Here is a 21,488-nt window from a genome sequence, read left to right as displayed (position 1 = left end):
TAGTTGAAAACAGCTTTCATTATATCCATAGTTACAGACTTTGTTCTTGACCGATAAGATAAGGCCCTAAAGAACGATGGGAGTCTTCTATGGGAGATGCCGTGTTAAGTGTCAGGCTCACCTCTGTCCCAGTTTACCAAAGAATAATGTTTGCTACACGGAACTCTGGGGCACAGGCAGGATCGTTGTAGAGAACTTAGTAGTAACCAAGTTCACCAGTCTGAGTTGAAAGGCATGTGTGAGGGCCTAGACATAGAAGGCCGAGATAGGAAAGGCTTTATTTAAGTATCAAGGCACTGACCATGACATCTGGTAGAACAAGGTCTCTGAGATGAATATCGGGAATGAATGAATGAGTTCAAGGCAAAGCAAAAGGCTTACACTTCCCTCCTGTTGAGATCCACGAAGATTGATGGGAGTAGGCGGTGGGAGGGGAGGTCATTCAGAGGATCTGAGTAAGCTGCTTTGGAGGGTTTTTCTTGAGAGAAATTTTCAGGTGTTAAAACATAATGAAGATATAGAGAGTAGTATGTAAAATATTAACCGTTGTTGAATCTCACTGTGGATATGTAGGTGTTCATTGTGTTATTCTTCAACTTGTCTCTATGTTTGAAAATTTTTGTGACAAAATTTGGAAAAGAAAAAATGGCATGTTTAAAAATTTTTATGATAAAGTTTGGAAAAGAAAAAATAGTGCATTTTAGAGTCCTAAGGAATCTCTGGTTTTATTATACAGGGTCTGGCACAAATAACACCTCTTGTTTTTATTACAAAATCTTTTATTATAAAATTATAAGTATGTAATTCTGTAATATAACAACATCATACTCAAGCACACCCTATGAAATTTTAGGTGAAATGTTCAAATTAAATCTATATTATTTCACCCATATTATTACCCTACCTACCACACCCAAGCAGGTGTTACTTCTGCCAGACCCTGTACACTGTAGAAAATATCACTGAGGATTAAAAAGTCTGCATCCCAGGGAAGACGTTTCTGCTGTCTCTGGGGCAGGGAATCACCTGTGCATGACACCTACTTTCAGTAGATGTGTCTGATGATGAGGCCGTCTCATCTCGCCCATGTGTGGCTCAGTGGGTGGGATCCATGAACACAGACCACCAGGCCAGGCCATAACCCAGGTGACAATGTCCTTGTGAGACCGCCCTCCTGCAGGGCTGCGCCTGTGCCTCTGACTGCTGCTGCAGGAGCTGAGCCTAGTCATGCTGATCAATTGTGTTCCAGTAGCAAGAGTTCTAAGGACAGCGCCCAGCTACTCGACAAGCTCACATGTCAGGTACAGTGGGCTCGGGAGTTCAGAAAGTAGACACTGAGATTTAAAAGTATGGAAGCTATTTTAGATGTTATTGTTGCAAGCTAGGTTTTAACACGTTTTGTACTGATTGGATTTTTGTTTTCCCATCACCAAGAAACCTGTTAGCAGCTTCCTCTCAGTTCTTCGTCGCTCTTCAGGCTCATAATCACCTCAGAGGTGCCGGGGTCAGAGCTTTAATGCTATGTCGAGAAATAAATGAGCATGACCGGACAATGAACTGGCTTTCTTAACACAATATAATGATAATGGATCTCAGCTTTCAGTTTGGACTTTCGTCACTGACTTGTGGTTGAACCTTGAGGGTCTTCTCCAGGATTTAAAGTCCTCATAATCAAGGGGTACCCAGAAAAACCCAGAATTATCTTCTGGAGGGCAGGCCCCTTGTAATCCAGGCTTCCCCCACTAGGGGGGTGTTCTGGGAGCCCATCTGTATCAGTGCAGCAGCTGGGGTGGTTCTGAGAGGCTCCATTTGGCTTCAGAGAATTTTCTTCGAAGACTCGGTGCATTTGCCCATTTCATGACGGGTGATTTACGGCGCACCTGCCCACACCGTGCTGAGTGTTTAGCAGTTTTTTTACCAAAAATCCCGTGCCCCCCATGCCCCACCCTCCCTGTTCATCTAAGTGACTTTATTTTCCCTCCCAGTGAAAAAAGTCCCCAAAGGGAACCCAAAAATGGCAGAAGCACTAAAAGGCACCAAAATCAAGTTCAAAACCTGTTTTGAGCAGTGGGGAAAAGCCTCGATAGGTGTATTGCATCAAATGGAGCATACTTTAAAGGTGACTGAAGTTTAAACTGTAATTTACGTAAATAAACATACAATTTTGTATAAAATAAATTCTGTTTGAGTCCTCCCTTGTAAAAAGAGGGAATGAATTAGACACTATCCATTTTTTTACAACCTGGTCATCCTCTGAATCCATGATCAATGAATATCAAATAATGTACAAGCAAACATCAGACTATGGGATGAAATTATATATTTAAAGCAGCACAGTATATAGTAGATAATAAGTGTTCAATGTTACTATTTAATAAAGAAATGAATGCTGGGGATGTTTGATAAATACGTGGAAGAATGGGACAGGGAAAGCTTTAAATATCAAGGTAGTAGTTTTATATTATAGAATGTTATCCCAGTTACTTTTTTCTTGATTCTGTGAAGTAAAACCCTACATTCATTTTCTGGAATGAAAAGAGGGGGAGCGAGCAGGTGAATTGACGAGAATGGGAAAGGTATAGGCCAGGCGTGTGAAGCATACTAAAAGGGACCACTAAGCAAAACGGGAAGGAGGTGCAAGCAGTGTTGAGGACACAAGCTCATAGTGGAGCCAGCGATCTCCAGCCACTGCGTTTGGCAGCACGAGATCAAGAGCAAGGAGACAGAAGGCCTGGCTTGAGGACCAGGTGGTCACAGCAGCCTCTGAAAGCCGCCCGGAGCCGTCACCCCGTGCCTCATGTGTAGCATGTGCTCGGGCATTTCCGGGGATCAAACTCTGTGTGCTGTCTCTCAAACCAAGCCTTTCCTTTTATTCTCACCAAGTCTTCTCACTAATCCACTTCCTCAACTGACTTCAAGATCCACTGGATATAGAAGTAATTGGACAAGTTATGAGTAATGCTCTTTTTCCAACTTAAATTTATAGTTGGCAGCTAAACAATAATGAATTTCTTGAATATAGATTCTCACCTTCACTCTTGGCTGGTTGATAGCTCATTTGTACCAATTTGATCATAAAATCAAATACCTCTTTTATGATCCTATTTAGAGATTTCTTTCAGGAGATACAGCAGGAGATGGGTAGGAATGTTTTCTTGGGAGTATCCCAGCTGTAGATTCAGTGACAAAGGACTTTTCAGTTGACGAGGCTGAAAAATTCCTACTAATTTATAAAGCAGGTGCTTCAAACAGCGTAACTGTATTTTATTTTAAAATAATTTTGACCCAATCAAATGATTTTCAGAATACTTCAAGGAAAAGTGACCCCAAAAATAGGATTTTTATCAATGAATCCAGCAAAAGTACTAGCAGGTAAAAATTAGGTTTAATCTGGTATTCATATGATATCATAAAGAATGTTACATACATATAAATCAGGCCATTATTGATTTAAAAAGGAGATATTTATTAGATTTCAAGAAGCTAATGAATAATAGCATTGGACAGAGAATCAGGAGACTAGCATTCTATTCTAGTCTTAAAATTAGTGGTTTTACTCATTTTAATGAGTTCTAAATTTTATTCTAGCTACAAAAATCCCATATTCTTATGATTTTGCTAATGTATGGCAGAAATATTTTTAGGACTTCCACCTCGTTATGCATACAGCAGCGCTTAGCATGATATTTCAGTGCTTTAGCAATTGCATTCATCTCTTTGAAAAAAATCTCATTAGGAAAGCAAAAACAAAATTCAAGAAAGCCCAAATTATCAACTTTGGCATCTTTTATGAGCATAACAATGTATGTTTTCATTAAAGCTTATCTGAATAATCTGAATCCAAATGGACTGAATATTATTTATGCCAAGTCATTAACATTATATCATAAGCATTTTGCAACATTATTGAGAACTCTTCAACAAACACAATTAAAATAAAACTCCTGTTCTATTATAAGGCAAGACATATTTAATATTGAAAGTTGAGAAAACCCAGCTGTCGTGAATAAGAGTACCCTTCATCCTACCGTACAAAATTAATCACTAACCTGTACCTTGCTTTATACTCTTCCAGATATTTTTTCTAGTAAAAAAAAGCATATATGTAGTTTTTCATAAAAATTAAATTATCTTTACATATACTATTTTGTTTTACAATGAATGTATCATGAATATGTTTGCCACGTGAATACATCCCCTCTCACCATCAGACTTCAAGCATCAGAGGCCATACTTGGGAAGAATTCTTCATTTAATGCAGGTTTTGAGCTAAGGGGTAGTAAGTGGCTGTTGCAGTGCAATGCAGGACTACTGTTTTGAAATTGCTGTAATATTTTAGTGGCCAACAGGCAAAGCTATTTGTGGCATAATTTATCATCTTAGAGTTGTGCTGTTGTAATTTACTGTCTCATTGGTTAAATGAGTGGCCCAGGGGCTGTACTGCTCCTGGTTGATTTTCTAGGACCTGTCTTATGCCTGGAATGACTTTCTCACTCTTTCAGTAGTAGCTGACCCACCTAAAAATAGCTGTTTGTCATTTGGTGTGAGAGGGGAGCTCTTGACTTCATATGTCTATATGCCTCCCATATGTAACATTAGATCAGAAACATGTCACTTCTGATTAAAGGTTCGCATTGTTAAAGAAAGGTTCAGCAGGAAGCATAAGGCAATTCAACCACCTCCTGCTATGTATGTTCTGTCATTGGGAAAATGGCGAAGGGTAATGTTAGCCTGTAATGAATTTGGACAGGCAGGGTTTATTAATTTTATCTTCCTCCTCGACTCCTGAAGCTTTACCACAGGATATTAGGCAAGTGAAGAACTGAGGAGCCATTCCACACTGAAGTGTAGTCTATCAAACATGAATGTATCACTTTTTAACTTGGATTTCCTAATTGGTTTAATTCATTTTCATAGAGATTTTGAGTGTATGTATTTTGTCAAGTAGAAAACAGATAATTTATTAAGACTATCAGCCCTTCTGGCCAGAGTAGGAGACCCTGCTCTCCAGATTTTCTCAGTTCTTCCATGCAGGAAAAACCCCCATCACGTACCCCGCCTCTGCAGGGAAAGAGGCACATAACATGATTTTATAGAAGATGTCCTCTGTAAAGACCTGTCAGCGGGTTTTCAGAGAAAATGTTTGCCCATCATTTTTCCCTATAATATTACTTAGATTAAAATAAATGCATCTGGAAGGAGATTCTGACGTCTTCGAGTTCATCCCCTCTTGTTTTATAGGAGAAAAGAGGGAGGGTTCAGAGAGTCAAGGGCAAAGGACAAAAGACTCCAAACCTTTGATTCCTCATCAAGGGCTTGCTCTTGTAGCTGCCAGAGCCATTTGGTGTCTTGGAGTCATCATTGTCTGCTGACATGAGGAAATGTGGCAAATCCAAATAGTGGAATCAGCCCTGGCTGGTGTGGCTCAGTGGATTGAGTACCAGCAGTACTCCCAGTTAAGATGTGGGTCTTCCACTGCAGGCCCAACGAATGCGTACACTGGCGTCCACATGGAATTGGGCCTTGTCTACAAAGGGAAGAAGCCTTGAAACCCATTGAGGATATGCCATTCACAGGCCCGTGAATGTATCTGTATATACAATGTCGCTTTACATAGCACATTCAGAGGTAGTACTGGAATATTCTCAACTTCATTAGGAGTGAACACAGGATTTTCTGCTGGATTAAAGAAGCTCAATTCTTACTTTATAATCTGGGAAGTAATTACCCAAGTAACTGATGGACTTTGATGTCAAGGACTGACAGACAGCATCCTCTCTTTGAGATTCTTGACTCTTAACTGTAACATCAATGCTCTCACCCTGGAAGGGAAAGGCAAGAGCACTGAGCCATTAGCGCGGCCTTTAACTCTCAGACAGCTGAAAAGTGTCTTTGGCTACCAGACCGTGGGGGAAGGTCCCGGAATACAGTGAAGAAAATCTTGTTTATTTTCTAGAACAAATAAGAAAGATTTCTTTCACTGGGGTGTTTTTCAGCTTCTTTCTCCATGGGGAGAAAAAGAAAAGAAGAAGATAAAAAAATTACCCCACCCATGGAAATCACCTCTCCAATTTTTTTGTAAACTTTTGGCAAAAGTTTTAATTACTTAATTTGTTAAATGGGTGGTAAGGGAAGATTTCTAGTCCAGCCTCACCTCTTTATTCTGGAGCTGACAAATAAAACAGTCTTCCCTTTGGAAACCAAACCAGTATAATAGGTTATGACTCAAGTGGCAGTCCCCATATGATGAAATGCAAGAGCTATTTTACTTCTCAGAAGAAGCTCATTCTCTGCACTCTTATCGACAGAACAAAAGGCAACAAAATGCTCAATGGCCATCAGTCCTTGGAGGAGTGTATAATTCCGTATTGGATCGTTCCCACTAGCCATAAAAGAGACAGTAATCAGCACTTTATATTTTTGCCATTGTAACAAGTTGACAACTAAGGAAAACTACTGAAAGCACTAAGATAAAAAGGCCAGAGCGACTTCAGGCATGGCAATACCGGGAGGCCTTTGTGCAGGTTAGACCACTGCACAGGAGGCCACTGGAGCAGCGGGGGAGCTGGGCTAAGATCGTGGGTTTGGAGCCTTCCTGCCTTGCTCCAGGGCCTTCTCCATCACTAACTAACCAGCTATGCTCCACCCTGCTGAGCCTCTCAGCTCCATTATCAGTAACATAGGGCTTCTTAGTACCTACCTTGCAGGATTCCTGGGTGGGATGGTGGAGGGAATTAAATGAAGGAACACTTGTAACACATTTAGTAAAGTGCTTGGCACATAGCAGGTTGTAAAGATTAATTGCAGTTATTAAGATGTCTACATGTATCTAACATTGCCCTCTCCTGCTGTTTCCCATCATGCTTAGAATGGGGTAATACTTGGTGGTGGTAAATCTGTATTATGTATCAATACTGTACTGGGTTGACACAAAGACAAAGGAGACATCCAGAAGTGGATGCTCAGAACTTGGAGGTTCATGGGGGAAGAACATGTAATGGAGCAGTGATTTCTGACCCGTGTGCTGCAGGAATTTCTAAAGCATGCCATACCGGACTGTTTCGTTAGGGGCACTGACCTTTTTCCCTGAGACTGTCAAATAAAAAAAAAATAATAATGACAACAGCCAACACACAACAATAGCTGTCCGGTGTGAAAGAATCAAAATTATACCTTTTGTGTCAGATTGGCAGACAAATAATATATTTTTGGTGTGCCACAGAATTTTAGTAATTACTTTATGTGTGCCGTGAGGTGAGAAAGGTTGAAAATTGTTGATGTAGAGCGACAGGCCCTGGAGTTGGGACGGACAGGGTGGTTGGAGGAAGCCATGTAAGGAGACGAAGGTTTGGTCAGAGTCTCGTAGCTTCCACAATGGGTGGCGAGTCCCAAAGTTACCACATGATCGAGGATAACTAAGTAATTAATAAAAGAGGGCCATATATGGGTCAGTGATGAGAATATGGCTACAGTGCCACTAGATTCATAGATCAGTTTATCTTGTATCTTGGCTTTGATTTTAAGTCTCTTAAGGCCCAAGACTATATCTTAATAATTTTCTGAAATATATTCTCCAGGGTTTAGCAGGCACCATGCAGAATATAGGCACTCTATGGGTAGATTAATATTGGCCAACTTCTTTATTGTCATTCAGGTATATTATAATTACAAAGTCATTGACTAGGCTATGATACACCTGGAAATGTTAGGTTTTTAAATGTATATATTATCCAGCTAAAATTCTTATAATCTCTTTAACAACCAAAAGAGCAGACATTAGCTTATTGCACTGTATTTTTCTCACAGATAGCATGCATTTGGTAATTATTAGTCTATTATTTACCTGTCAGAAAAAGACAGTCAAATATGCTTTCAAGTGGGGGTAAGAAGCCAGAGAAGACAAGGAGGCTATCAAGAAAGAAAATACAGAATCAGATGTGTCCTGGCGATACAATACATCTTAATCACTTAAAAATAATCGCCCTAGAAATAATTACTCATTAGCATCATTACAGTGTTACACCACCACAAATGCCTTAACTAATGCGAACTTGGAGCGTGAAAATTATGACCAACATGTAATGTTGCATCTCAGTGCTCTGAGGACAGTCTTTAATGGTTTTGTTCATAATTACCTGACAAGAATGTATTTTTACCTAGAACTTGGTGTCATTAAACATGCCTTTGGAATACTTTCATGTTTGAAGGCTGTATTACAACTCTTTAGTTATTTAATTAGATTAAGCAACTCCTCAAGTTATTGTGTGTTTTGTTAAGCTAAAAGCCATTGCAAGCCAAATTAGCAAAGGTGTGCTGAGGCTGCGGAGGATTTAGGCATTTGCTTCAGTTGCTGAGAATGAAAGACAGAGGCTGCGTCAGTGAACCGGAAGGTACAGGCAGCCACTGACACCATCCTCGTGCCGTGGTTCACCCCCACCTTCCTCGCCCTGACCGATGAGCCCGTTCTTTACACATCCTGTCCAGAAAGGGAAATCTACCCTCCACCCCGGGGGAGCCATTTCGTTATTTTACAGCCTTCACTGTCAGCCAAGTCATCTTTCTGTTTAACCTAAATCCTCCTTGTCCTTCATGTCAGAAATGATGACCACGGCGCCCTGTTTGGTCCATAGCGGAAAATGTGAGCAGTGGATCATCACCCCCTGGAGCCCTCTGCGGGCACCAAGGCTGTTATTCAATCTCTCAGTTTGCTCTCTCTCCCCGGGCCAGGACAGCAGAGCTCATCCAGCCATCTATTAGGCAATTACTTGGGTTTTATACTCAGTAACATTTTGCTGAGTTATGAAGACATTTTGTCATATTTTTTTTCTAGAGAGAGAAACAGAGACAGAGAGGGAGAGAGACAGACAGACAGACTGGGATGGGAAGCTGGGGAAATATTCACAACGCAGCCATTCTTTAACTTCGTTGTCCGCCCTCTTACTCTTCCAACCCCGATCCCATCTCCCTGCTCGGATAAATGAAGTTGCTCCTATACAAGCAGTGGTACACACCCTCTGCTTTCTGACTCTTCTGTTACCAGTTTTCTCTTTTCACCCAGGAATCAGGTTCACCCAGGAATCAGGTACACCAAAATAAAGGTCACTAAGATATTATTAGTGACCTTTATTTTGTTTTGTGTTTCAGTGAATTTATTGGGGGCAATGTTGGTTAATAAAATTATGTAGGTTTCAGGTGTACAACTCTGTAACACATCATCTGTATATTGCACTGTGTGTTCACCACTCCAAGTCAGGTCTCCTTCTGTCCCAGAGAGCATTGTGCTCAGTGAAATAAGCCCGTCAGAGAAAGACAAGCACCATATGATTTCACTCATATGTGGAATCTAGTGAGCAAAATAAACAAACAAAATAGAAATAGGCTCACAGACACAGAGAACAGGCTGCCAGCTGTCAGAGGGGAGGGGAGAAGGGGAAGGGATTATGAGAAAAAAACAGACTCATAGACACAGACAATAGTATGGCGATCACCCGAGGGAAGCAGAGTTACTTTAAATTGGCTGTCATTTGCTATGTGTCTGTGATCTTTCTGTGAGCCTTTTCTGTTGTTGTTGTTGTTGTTTTGAAAAAAATGTATTTAAAATGAGCCCCAAGTTTTTATTATTATAATTCATTTTATCCTGCTTTAATCTTTTATTTAGTCAACTAAGCTTCTTTCTCAGTGTCATCATTCAGGTATGAGGTGATTTTTTTTTTCTTTTCCTCTTGTGTTTTCCAATAACCCCATCAAAGATGTGCTTTTGGGGGGACCTTTCAAATACACTGCTTTCCTAACTTAGCTTGTAATTTTTTGTTTTCATCAGACTTCAGTTTTAAGGAGCTCCCTGAATTTCAGTTTTTAGTTGCTCTGACCTGCGTGTGCGCCCCCAGCTCCTTTCAGAGTCCCATCCTAAGCAGCTAAAGCCTCTGAAGAAATGACTTAGTTTCTAAGAGTCAGAACGAAGTTAGTATTATTGGGGTTTTTTCCTGAGGTTCTCAAGGTTATGCTTCCATAGGATTCTGTATAAATAGTTGTCCGGAGTTCAGAAGGACCTTTTGCATTATAACACCTCTTCTTTACTTCTTTATATGTTGGCTCAAGGTCACCAAAAAGAGGCAGACTCAAGACCTGAGCCTGGGACAGTTGGTCTCCAAGACCTCTGTTCTTGACCTGAGTGACTGCGTGTATGAGACTTACATTAGTTCACCAAACGCCATGCTGCCCACTGCTCACTACTACGTGTCTCATAAGGGTGGAGACTCTTGTGTTGCAGTACATGCTCTTTTTGTCCTCTTTGCTCATTTCCCCTGAGAAACCCCTGAAAGTAAAACTGCTGGCCAATATATGAAAAGTTCTGATATCCAAATCACCCTTTATGAAGGCTGAACCAATTTAATATCCTTACCAGCAATTATGGAAGACCAGATTATTCATATTCTCATCAACTATTGCATTTGAGAAGAAAAGAGCAATTTGATAGCCAAAGCGGAAATGATAAGCTATCATTCCCATGAAAAGTGTCACACAATCCTAGATGGGTTTGAATCGTTGTTACCAAACAACAAGGGGCCAAAGGACGATATGCTATTACCCGAAAGGAACCCCCCAGGTTTGTTATGTCTGCCACCAGAAGAAAGATGTCTCTCAATGCCAGAGATTCGTGAAAAGGAAAGGAAATGTTTATTTAATGGTATACAGACTTAAAGTAGTGACCTAATGTCTTCATCAAAATCCCAAAGTCCCTTAAAACACCCACAAGCACACACAGTCCTTCCTTCCCCCCCTTTGCCCAGTCTGGGGTACCGTATCTGAGGAAAAGAAATAGAAGTCCATGGTTCAGGCAGCCCCCAGTTCTTCCCAGTAATCCGTCTCAGCTGGTAGGCCTCCCTCGGTTTCCGGCGCCATCAGCTGTGTTGCCGGGATCTCTGCTAAAGCCGGGTGGTGGTTCTCCTTCTAAAGCTGCGGGGGTCCCCACTCTGGCAAAGCTTCGAGGTTCTCTCTCCACTGCCCCAGCTGTGTGGTCCTCTCTGCACAATGGCCGCAGGAGTCTCCACTCTCCTAAAACCCCCTGGTTCTCCCCTCAATGGCTGCCGAGTCTCAGTTTAAATCCCCACACCAATCTTCTTCTGCAGCCCCATTTCCGACTCCTTCCACCATCAGTTACACCTGCCCTCACTCTCAAAGCCTTCCAGCTTTACTGGGCTGCCATAGTGAGTCTGGGCAGGCCTGGCCCCACATCATGGAGCCAGTCTTCTCCAAGCTCCCACGCAGGTGCTGTAACTCTGGGGACCTGCCCTCCAGTTACATCTTGGTGGGGAAGTCACTCCCTTCTCCCTGGCTCAGAGCATGGCCACAGCTATTTAACATATCTATGAAACCAGTTAAAGGTTATAGATGTGTTAAATGACCACACCAGAGGTTAGCTGTAAAGCTGTTGCTATGCAAAACAGCTCTCAATGGCCCTGCTCCATGTATCCCTTCCCCCAACTCACACCTGTTGTGGGGGGTGGGGGGCCGTGAGGACATCCTAATATTTCCTGAACACCCTGAGTTCTGGGCCCCATCCCAAATCCCTATTTGCCCCCCGCTTGGCTGCACCCTGTTACATCACTATAAAATTTGAAAGTGTGAAACAGGTAGAAATATAGTGGAATCTTTATCCCATCTCAGGTCAGAGGATTATCTAGACGTAAAGCAGCTTAAGATACAAACATGTAAATGATCGATAATTTTGATGACAGCAAAATAACATCGAAAACTCTAATGAATCACTAAGTAAAAGAGAAACACTCCCCAGACAAAAAAACTGCAAAGTACATGAACTGACCATTTACAGTGAAAGAAACTGAAACTTCTGTTAAGTATAGAAAGACTCTCTGGGAATCATAGCTTTCCAAAGATGGAACATGTTCCTTTCAGACAGAACTCCAAGCCAATGGAGAGATCCAAGGTAGGACAATCATTGTTGAGATCTTATGGAAGGAATTCGGTCCTCAAAAAGATATTTGTGTATAAATGATATACATGTATATCATTTAATCACCTTTTCCACCTTAAGAATAATCAAATGATGACATGCCTGCCAATATTTTAACGACATAATAAATTTTGAAGTACCTACATTTGACATAGCATGCTGACCAAATTTTCCACCCATGGAATGAAATCCTATGTATTCTCAAATGTTTTCATATGTGAACAAATGTTACTGCCAAGAGAAGAAGTCAGTAGCAATGACTAGTTCTGGAGGAGACTAGAGCAGAGAGGGAGAATTATCTTAACTTTTTTCACAGAGAAAAGCGATATACATTCATCATATAAAGAGTGAAATTACAGCAAATAAAAACCAATTATATTTCCACTTCTTATTTCAGTGTACTTTTAATCATTTATCTGTGTACTCAATATGCCTTTAATAAATGTGAAATTATATTGCCCTCCTTTCTAATATGCTATTTTATCCGCAAAAAATTGAGAACATTTTCCTATGCCCTCACTCTCTCGGAAGTGTTTTCTTATTGCATCATGTCACTAAGCCAAAGTGCATTTCACTATCCCTATGTGTGATATATAGAATTTCAAATTTTCCAGTTTAAAGTTGCATACTTGTACATAGTTTTGTGGGGGTTTTTTCACATTAACTTCTTAAAGTAAAATTTTAGAAACAAAGATTAGCACATTTGGTAGGCTTTGATTAATGTTGCCAAATTACCATCTAGAAAGTTTTACCAATTCAAAATTCTAACAGCAGCATGTGTGAGAGGTTTCCCTGCAAAATCTGTAGCACTGAATATGATAACTTCTTTAAATTTTTGCTGAATAGATTAGCGGTAACCATTATAGCTTTTCTTGTATTTTTAATATAAATTTGTAGTTTCTGATTGGGGTAAGCATTTTCTCACATATTTGGTACCTATTTTATGTAAAAACTTAACTCTTGAGTAGTAAAAATACCATTGTTGACCTTAAACAAGTAGAAAGCCAGCTAGTTAGTTCTCCGGCAAAATGGGTTTATTTGGGAACAACAAAGAATCACAATTCAGTACCTGAAGTCTTAACAGTGATCCACTCACTAGCCCCAAGAACAGAGGAGACAAAGGTTCTTTTATGGTGGAAAAGGAGAGTTCACTGGGCCTTTCGTGAACAAAAAGCCCATTGGAGGACACTGGGAGTTCAAGTGCAGTGGTCTTTCCTTGGCTGAGTTGTAAAAGTCTTTCATCAGCTGCGTGGCTGCCAGGCAAGGAGAAGACCCTCCCTCTTCCCGCTGGAGTAGTGGAGTTGAGAACCAGGTTGATGCTGGAGACGAAAACACAGCTCTTCCTGTTTGGAGTAACTGATGATGAGTTTTAGGGTGTGAGAGCTCTCCCTTCAGGCCCTCTCAACCCCAACTTTTTAATTGGATTCTGCTTATTCATCTCCATACCATTTAGGTGGAAATCTTCTGCCATTCGAGATCAGAGTAGCAGAAAGGACTGAGACAGCACCTTTGTGCATTTTGTTGGTGTCAGAAGCACAGGGCGAGTAGTCAGCATGCAACCGGTGGCAGCTCTGTGTGATTTATTTTTCATGTTTAGAAAATAACAGCAGCAGTAACAACAGGCAGACCTATTTTACTTTCCTGGCCGAGGCCATCACAACAGCACCGTGTACCCAGGTGAAGCGTGTGGGTGGGCGTGTTGGAGGCTGGGTCCATGATTCCCACTGAACTTCCAGCAGGTGCTCAGCCTCAAGAGAGAAAACGTTAATCAGGCCTGAGTTTTCCTGAGACATCTGGTGCCAGCTGCTCAAGGAAGGGGTGTGTGTGTGTCTCGTGGTGTGTGGGTAGTGCCGTTGGTGGTTGTAGTGTATGTTTATGTGTGTGGTGGTGGTGTGTGTTGTATGTGTGGTGGTGGTTGTGTGGGGGGTGGTTGCAGTGTGCGTGTATGTGTGTGGTTGTGGTGTGTGTTGTGTGGGTGGTGGTGGTAGTGGGTGATGGTTGTGGGGGGTGTGCCGGGGGCGCAGAGATGGCGTAAAGGTTGCTCTGATAGCCATACTCCCACCAGGAATTTCATGCCGTTGCACTGACATTCTGCATCAGCATCTCCCTTTGTCCAAGTCTACTTCTCCCTTTTTTTCCGCAAGTGATGACCCCTAATGAGCATCCTTCAGGGTCTACTTCTGGAAAACCGAGCTTACGATAGGCCCTGAGTCCAGTGGGGACTCAGAAAATAACAAATAAACAAATGTATACTCAGGGTAATTTCAAACAGTGACAAATGTGATGAAGGAAGTAAAACTCATGAGGCAGTGGCCAGGAGAGGAGGAGCTAAGGTGGGGGAGAGGCCTTCTCAGGTGGGCGGTGGCGTCCTGAGACTGGACCCACATGAAAGAGGCAGTTTATTGAAGGTGGAGGGGCCTTCGTCTCTCATCCCTACATTCCCGAGAAAAGGTCACAGGAATGAAATGCTTCTAATTTTTTCGACAGCCACACTAGAAAAACCTCAGATTTTAAATACATTTCTATAATATATTCCACCAGTCAGGGGCCCAACAGGAAACAGATGGCGTATTGAAAACTGGATAATTTGAGAAGAATGTAATAAAAAGGCAATTTACAAAGCGACGGAACGGCACCCCGTTTCCCCTCCCAGAGATGAGATTAGAGGTTGCCGTCCGCTCGCTGGTACCCCAACTTGCAGGAGCAGGGGAGGGAATGGTCAGGGGAACCTGGACGCCAGTCACACAGAGGAGGAGCCTGGGGAACAGTTCCCAGTTTCACTCTCCTTTTGCCCCCAAACCACTGACCCTGTTGGCCAAGTCAAAGCCAAGGCCAGAGAACCAGGGAGGCGATTTTTGAAGCCCCTACAGTCTAGTCTGTAGGGCTATGGAGCTCGGTGGTTAAGGGTGGAGCTGGAGAGGCAAAGGAAGGCCCCTTGCATGTGTTTCAAAATATATTTTTAAATTGTATTTTAAATAATGCTGGCTGAGACTTGGGAGAAATGGCAGCACACCCATCTCGGGTTATAACCTCAGTCTGTCATTGGCTAGCTTTAAATCAACATCTGTAAGCCACTTTTTAAAATTTGTTTAAAAACATTACACATGGTTGGAATAAAACTGATGAATTCAGAAATGGTATGACTCCAATGTTCACAAATTAAAATAAAGTATTTTAAAATATTTTAAGGAATGCAGCAAAAAATCTGGCATAATATTGTTTTTAATTATGCACACAAAAAAAGCACTGTTGAAATAATCAGAATTTCATCTCTAGATCTCTCCCATCAGTAGGCGACTCTGGTTCAGTAAAATCTCTTATAATGACCCGAAGTCAGATTTCACTTGTTAAGTTATGAGCCAAAATATAGAATGATTACTTTTTTTCTCATGGACTCAGACTTCCTTCAATACATAACTTAGAGAAAAGAGAAGATAGTCCCATTCCTGAGGTAAGCACAGAATTTCTATTCCCAATGAGACCATTGGGAATATAATGTGGGAACTTTTGGTGTTGAACAAGGGGCTGACTGGAGAAGAATAATAAAGGCTAAGATTAGTATGGCCACATCTAATAATGTTTTTGCTTGAGTAGGATTTCTATGCCCACAAAGTGACATTCTGTCGGATGCTGCTATTTGGATTCCACAAGCACATTGTTTAAGGGAATGTCGTTCGTAACCCTACCTGCATTTGTAGCAGAAGCCGGTCTAGCCCTTTAATTGCCACGGTATCTTCACAGATGATAAGATTCCAAAAATGCAGAGTCACTGAAGGCCAAACAGCTGCAAGAGAGTACAAATAGCTCTCATCTGAAACCCACGATGTATCAAAGGGGAACATGATTGCTAGCGATCGTACTTGTTTCGGTGATTACAAAGTTGAGCATAGTAGTGCATGTGACACTGTGGGAGGACTGGTGAAGAGCTTTTACAAACAATTATGCGTGAGTGTCGGAGATTTTAATTTAAGCAGAAGGCCTCCGCAGAGGTCATGCCAGAGCACAGGCTGGGAGGAACAGGGCTGCGGGAGCCCTTCCACCAGGGGAGGACGTTGAGTGGGGCTCCTGGGGAGAGGCCTGTGTTTGCTCGCCTGGGGTGGGCTCATCTACATAATTGACTAAAACAGAATGAACAGCTGTGAAATACAGCATTTGGATGTGTGGGTAAAACAAAATTACAAAATATGCAGGGTCATAGAACATGTAATGTATTTTCATAGGATTACAGAATCCCCAGGCTCATTTGGGAGCAAGGAAATTGGCCCGTCCTCTAGAGAAGCTAGATTACTCTATCTAGGTCAAGTAGCTAGTTAGTTGTAGTGTACTAGTTAAGTATGATATGGACTCAAGTCAGATAATCCTAGATTCAAATCTCAACTCTACTGCTCACTCGGAGACTCTTGAGAAAAATCACTCCACCTTTTGGTGCCTCTGTCTTCTCATCTATAAAATATAAATAATCATGGAACTTAGCATGAGAATATTAATAGGACATTCCCCATATTAAGTAAGACGATACATTTCAGTAACATTAGATAGTGTCTAGAACTTAGTATATGATTAATTAACATGAGGTATGTTATTATTAGCAAGACTGCCAGAGTTGAAATCACCTAACTTTTATAGCAATGTTCTACCCACTCTAGAAAAAGCAAGAGCATATTACAAGAGGGACGTATGTGAGAAATGTGCCTCCTAATTAAAAATGATTGGGAGACACAGAATAGTGTTAGTCTTCTTGAGTTACAAAAGCTAAAATACGTTAAGTACCTTTGGGAAAAGTGACTCAGATGTGCTCCTTAGAAGTTGTCAGAAGCTCGGTTTGTGCTGGAATGCTTAAACTCTGCATTTGTATCTTTGTCCTCCTAGCTGACATTTTTCTTTTTCCTCCTAGCTGACATTTTTAATTACTCTGTTTTACAGCTAGCAAAATTATATACATAAATACATTTTGTGATAATTGACCTTTTTAACATCCTAATTTTCTCTAGTAATGATGTCTCCGAACGCTACAGGATTTCTTCATCCTTTGTAATTAGAATAAGTTGTACTTTTAAATAAATGTACACTTTGAACAGAGTAAAACCATGCTGTGAATTAGAACAATATGTTTTGAGTATAGTTGCAGATAAGACATCTGATGGTCTTAGAAAACATAGGAATGTTCTGTGGAGTATAGAGGGTTATCTACATAAAGAAATCAAGCAAAGTAGACTTTCGTGATTACTTTCTGATAATCTCTGGTTGAAATTTTAACAAATTCCTCCCACGTGAAGACCTACGTTGAACCACGTAGTCTGGTTCCGGAAGTTCCCGCTGAGGAGTCTGCAGGAAAGGTCTGAAACGGGTTGTATTGATTATGAATCTGAGTTTTCTCCCGTTGGCCGAGGAACAAAGGCATCCACCATTACTTATTAACTGTCTCCGGCCTCGTTCCAGCGTGGGATGATGTGGTAGCATCATCACACCTCAGATAATGCCATGGCTTCGGTACAAAATGCTGGCGTAGCTGTTGTATGTTTAATTTGATAGATGCCCTTAAGTGACTGTGTCAGTATTTTATAGCGCAAGTCATTTTCGGACCAGTGGCTATGGAATGAAGAGTTTATTCAAAGATCTCTTAGCTCAGGTGAAATGTCGGCATTTTGCAAAAGTGACTTTTATCATGCAGTAGTGCTCAGCACCGGAAAAGACACATTTCCACCCCTAACTATGGAGGATTTGCCAAGGATAAATGAGGTACACTCTGGAGACATCACTGAGGGTTTCCTTTGGTTGGAGACAGAACTATCTCCATGTGTTTCACAGTGGCCTCGAAACTTGATCAGGATGCCTGTACAATGGGTTTCACACTGGCCTCACTTTAAAGACTCCTGGCAGTGGCACTGAGTAGCTGGAGTTCCTTTACAGAATCAGGATTCAGAAAGGGGTGTTCATGAAAAGCCCATTGAGTATTTTTGTTGTTCTGACTTATTCCTGGAGAAACTCAACCCCGTTATAAATCAGAAAGTCTGAAAGAATCGATTTTTATGTTCCTCACTGGGATTTTCTGAATGAGATTCCAGGTAGCTTCTTGTTGAAAGATGATTTTGACTTTCAAATTTATATGAGAATTTTTAAAAAACAAATCAAGCACTTCATATAGAGAATTTTTTCCATTTGAGGATGCTTATGACCATGACTTTATTTTCTTTGTGTTATTATTATTAATTATTTTAATCTTGGGTTAGTGACACATGCCAGGCACCTGGCAAAGTATTAAAGATAACACAAAAACAGTTGTGATTCCTGCTCTCACAAAATACCTGGAAAAATGCAGTTTTGTTATTCATATAACAAACAGGTGCATGTCTATATTTTGTCTTCAAATCTCTTAAATTGAACTCCCATACACATGTGCCATATTTTTGCATATATATGTGTTTGAAAGCTATTTATATCACATTTGATAGTCTGGTTTGTTTATAAGCCTGTGACTATTCTACATTTCTTCATGTGTACAAGAAGCACGTGCAGATAATACCAAGGAACCACTGGTCAAATGAGTTACCACTGGGTCTGCTCATTAGTATGTAGTAATAATAAAAGTTACAGAACATTTTGTGAATTACAGATCTCTTTCTAAATTCATCATTTCATACAAATTATCATGGCAAGTATTTAATTCCATTTTTTCTGGGTAACCAAGTGTCGGAGACTGCAAGTTACTTGTCCCAGGTCACTAACCCCAGTGTGTATGACCAAGATTCCTAATGGATTGTTTTGGCTACAGAGTTTCTGCTTTTAGCCAAAAGGAGAGAGAAATGCGTCATAAACATTGACTAGAAAACATTTGTGTATTTTTATAGCTGTATGAAATACATTACTGCATTAAAATGTAAAACGCTGGTGTAAGTATGAATGTTGTTGATGTGAGAAAAACACTCTCTTTTACTTTATTTTTAAAACATGAGTAGAAACTCGTTGCCGCTGTGATATCATTAGTCAATTTATTTTTCTTGTTCATGACACCAGTTCACAGATGTTACTTGCCATGAATATGCATCAGCAGGAAGTGTGAACCACAGCCTAGAGTAGCGGTTGCAAGCTTGACTGCGTTTACGGAGCCAGACGTCTGCTCATGGCTCCCTTCTTTTATCGGACGTGTGCCCTTGTGCCTCCCGTGTCCTCTGTGACGGTCCTATCAGATGGTGGTCGTTTTCTCCAGTTTCTCAAGACAGAAATTATTACTGCTATTTTATGTTAACAGGATGGGCGTTCGGTATGTTCGTAGTGGGCCTAATTTCATTTCCTTTGGAAATTTCTCTTTTGCATAATACAAGTTCGTATATGTTCATGGCAGTTCAAGCTGTATCAAGTCAAAAAAGTATCTGTGAACCAGTGTGAAATTCACCTAAGTGTTACATAACCAAAAAAAATTTGCCATTTTTAACCCTGAAAACATATGGAAAGCTGCTTGTTAATTTTTGGAGAATTTAAGAATTTGAAAGCTCCCATTGAAAGCAGAAGCAATCAGATTGATAATAAGATAAACTCTGGTACTATTTATATGATGTTCATTAAATAGATTAAAATTTATTTACTGTTAAAAATATAAAAAGAATCACTAAAACCTGAGACACATGATCATTTTAAGTTAAAAGGAAGAGAAATCATGCAATAAAATTAATCTCCAAATAAAAGATTTATAATGAGAAGTAGTACTTTAAAAAAATAAGGAAGATACTTCAGATGGCAATAATTGCTTGAAGGAAATGAACAGATAAGACGGAGCATTAGTCATGGCAACCGCTGGGGCAGGGCCCCTCAGAGGGGGGGTTTGGAGCGGAAGGACGAGAAGAGTGGCTGTGAGGACCAGAAGGACGCGTGTGCTGGGCAGGAGGGACACACGCAGAGGCTGGAGGACAGTGAGCGAGGCCCTGGCATGGGAAAACATTGGGTCGGAAGGATCACATTATTTAGGGCACCATAGGCCATAGCCAGGACTTTGGGTTTTATTGAAAGAGACACTGCATTTTGTGAGCGGATGAGTGGTAAAAATTTGACCGGTGTTTTTAAAAGCACTCTGACTGCCGTGTACATGTGGATAGTAGGGCGGCAGTTGGAGAGGCTGGGGACCAAGCTCCTGAGGATCACAGAGGCAAGGTGACAGGGCCAGAGACCCCGAGGGAGGCAGAGCAGCCAGCAGGTCTCAGTGCAGGAAAGGAAGGTGTCAAGGGTGAATGTTGGCCCTACAATACTCACTTGTCACTAAAAAGGAAAACAAAATGTAACGGAGCACAAACGTTAATGCGGTAGTAATCAGACTAAAGAAGCACAGACTGCTCATATTAAGTTAATCACTCACAGTAGGTCCCCCTATCTGTGGGGGGTATGTTCCAAGACTCCCACTGGATGCTGAAACCACAGACTGTACCAAACCGTATATACACTGTTTTTGTCCTGTAAATATATACCTTTCTGCTTAAAGAAAGCACTTTTTGGCTTCTCGTGGGCACCTCAGAATTGCCAGCATCACTATCTTTGTACTTCGGGGCCATGGTGAAGTAAAGTGTGGGTAACTTGAACACAAGCACTGTGATACCTTGACAGCCAGTCTCACAACCAAATGGCGACTGAGCGAGTCATGGGCAGGGAGAGTCTACAGTGTGAATACACTGGACGAAGGAAGATTCACGTCCCAGGCAGGATGGAGTGGGACAGTGGCAGGATCTCATTCCACTGAGAAAAAGCACATTATTTAAAGCTTATGAATACTTTATTTCTGGGATTTTCCATTTAATTTTCAGAGCACGGGTGAATGTGGGTAAGTTAAACCACAGAAAAGTGAAACCACAGATAAGGGGGCACTACAGTATTTTCATCCTCCTGCTGATGACTGGGAGCATCGCTCCTAACCAAGGAATGCCATAGGTTCAGTCCGCCTGGTCTGCTTGCCTGTGTCCAAGGCCTTGGATGAAAAAGCCTAGCTGTGGACCGTCTCCCCCTGCGTCCTCTCTGTTTCCAAAACACAGTGTCGCGCCCCTCAGAGTGGAGTCAGCCAAAGCTGGTGAAGCTCAACATCGACGCCTACTCTTAGGTGTCTTCAGTAGATGCAGATTTTTAAAGGACCTATTACATGTCCTTTACTCTTTTATGTAAATTATTATATCAATTCTTATTCTTGATATGAGTCAAAATCAGTGAGGAGAGTTAGAATTCATACACGTGTCTGATGTGTCCTCTTTTTTAAATTTTATTTATTGACCTGAGAGAGGAAGCGAAACATTGACTTATTGTTCCACTTAGTTATGCATTCATTGGTTGCTTTTTGTATGTGCCCTGACCAGGGATCGAACCCACAACCTTGGCGTTATTGGAACAACACTCCAACTGAGCGGCCCAACCAGGTTCCCTGGGTCTTTTGTGCTTCAAAACTTGTGTGTTTTTTTTTCATGACTTTATGCCTCCTCATTGTTCAGAAAACATAGTAAGTCATTTAGCACAGTATGTTTTTTGGCTCCTTCTTCGGAGA

The 21,488-nt window shown here is 41.2% G+C and overlaps 1 protein-coding gene across 2 annotated transcripts in view; it reads left to right on the top strand.

Moving 5' to 3' along the window:
* GABRB2 (gamma-aminobutyric acid type A receptor subunit beta2) overlaps positions 1-21,488 on the top strand; it is a 185,924-nt gene that overhangs the window by 67,705 nt on the left and 96,731 nt on the right. The gene's annotated exons all lie outside the window — the stretch shown is intronic.

Source organism: Phyllostomus discolor, chromosome 13 (assembly GCF_004126475.2).
Source record: "Phyllostomus discolor isolate MPI-MPIP mPhyDis1 chromosome 13, mPhyDis1.pri.v3, whole genome shotgun sequence".
NCBI lineage: Eukaryota > Metazoa > Chordata > Mammalia > Chiroptera > Phyllostomidae > Phyllostomus > Phyllostomus discolor.
Note: the sequence above shows the minus strand (reverse complement) of the source record. Positions and strands in the feature narration are given on the sequence as shown.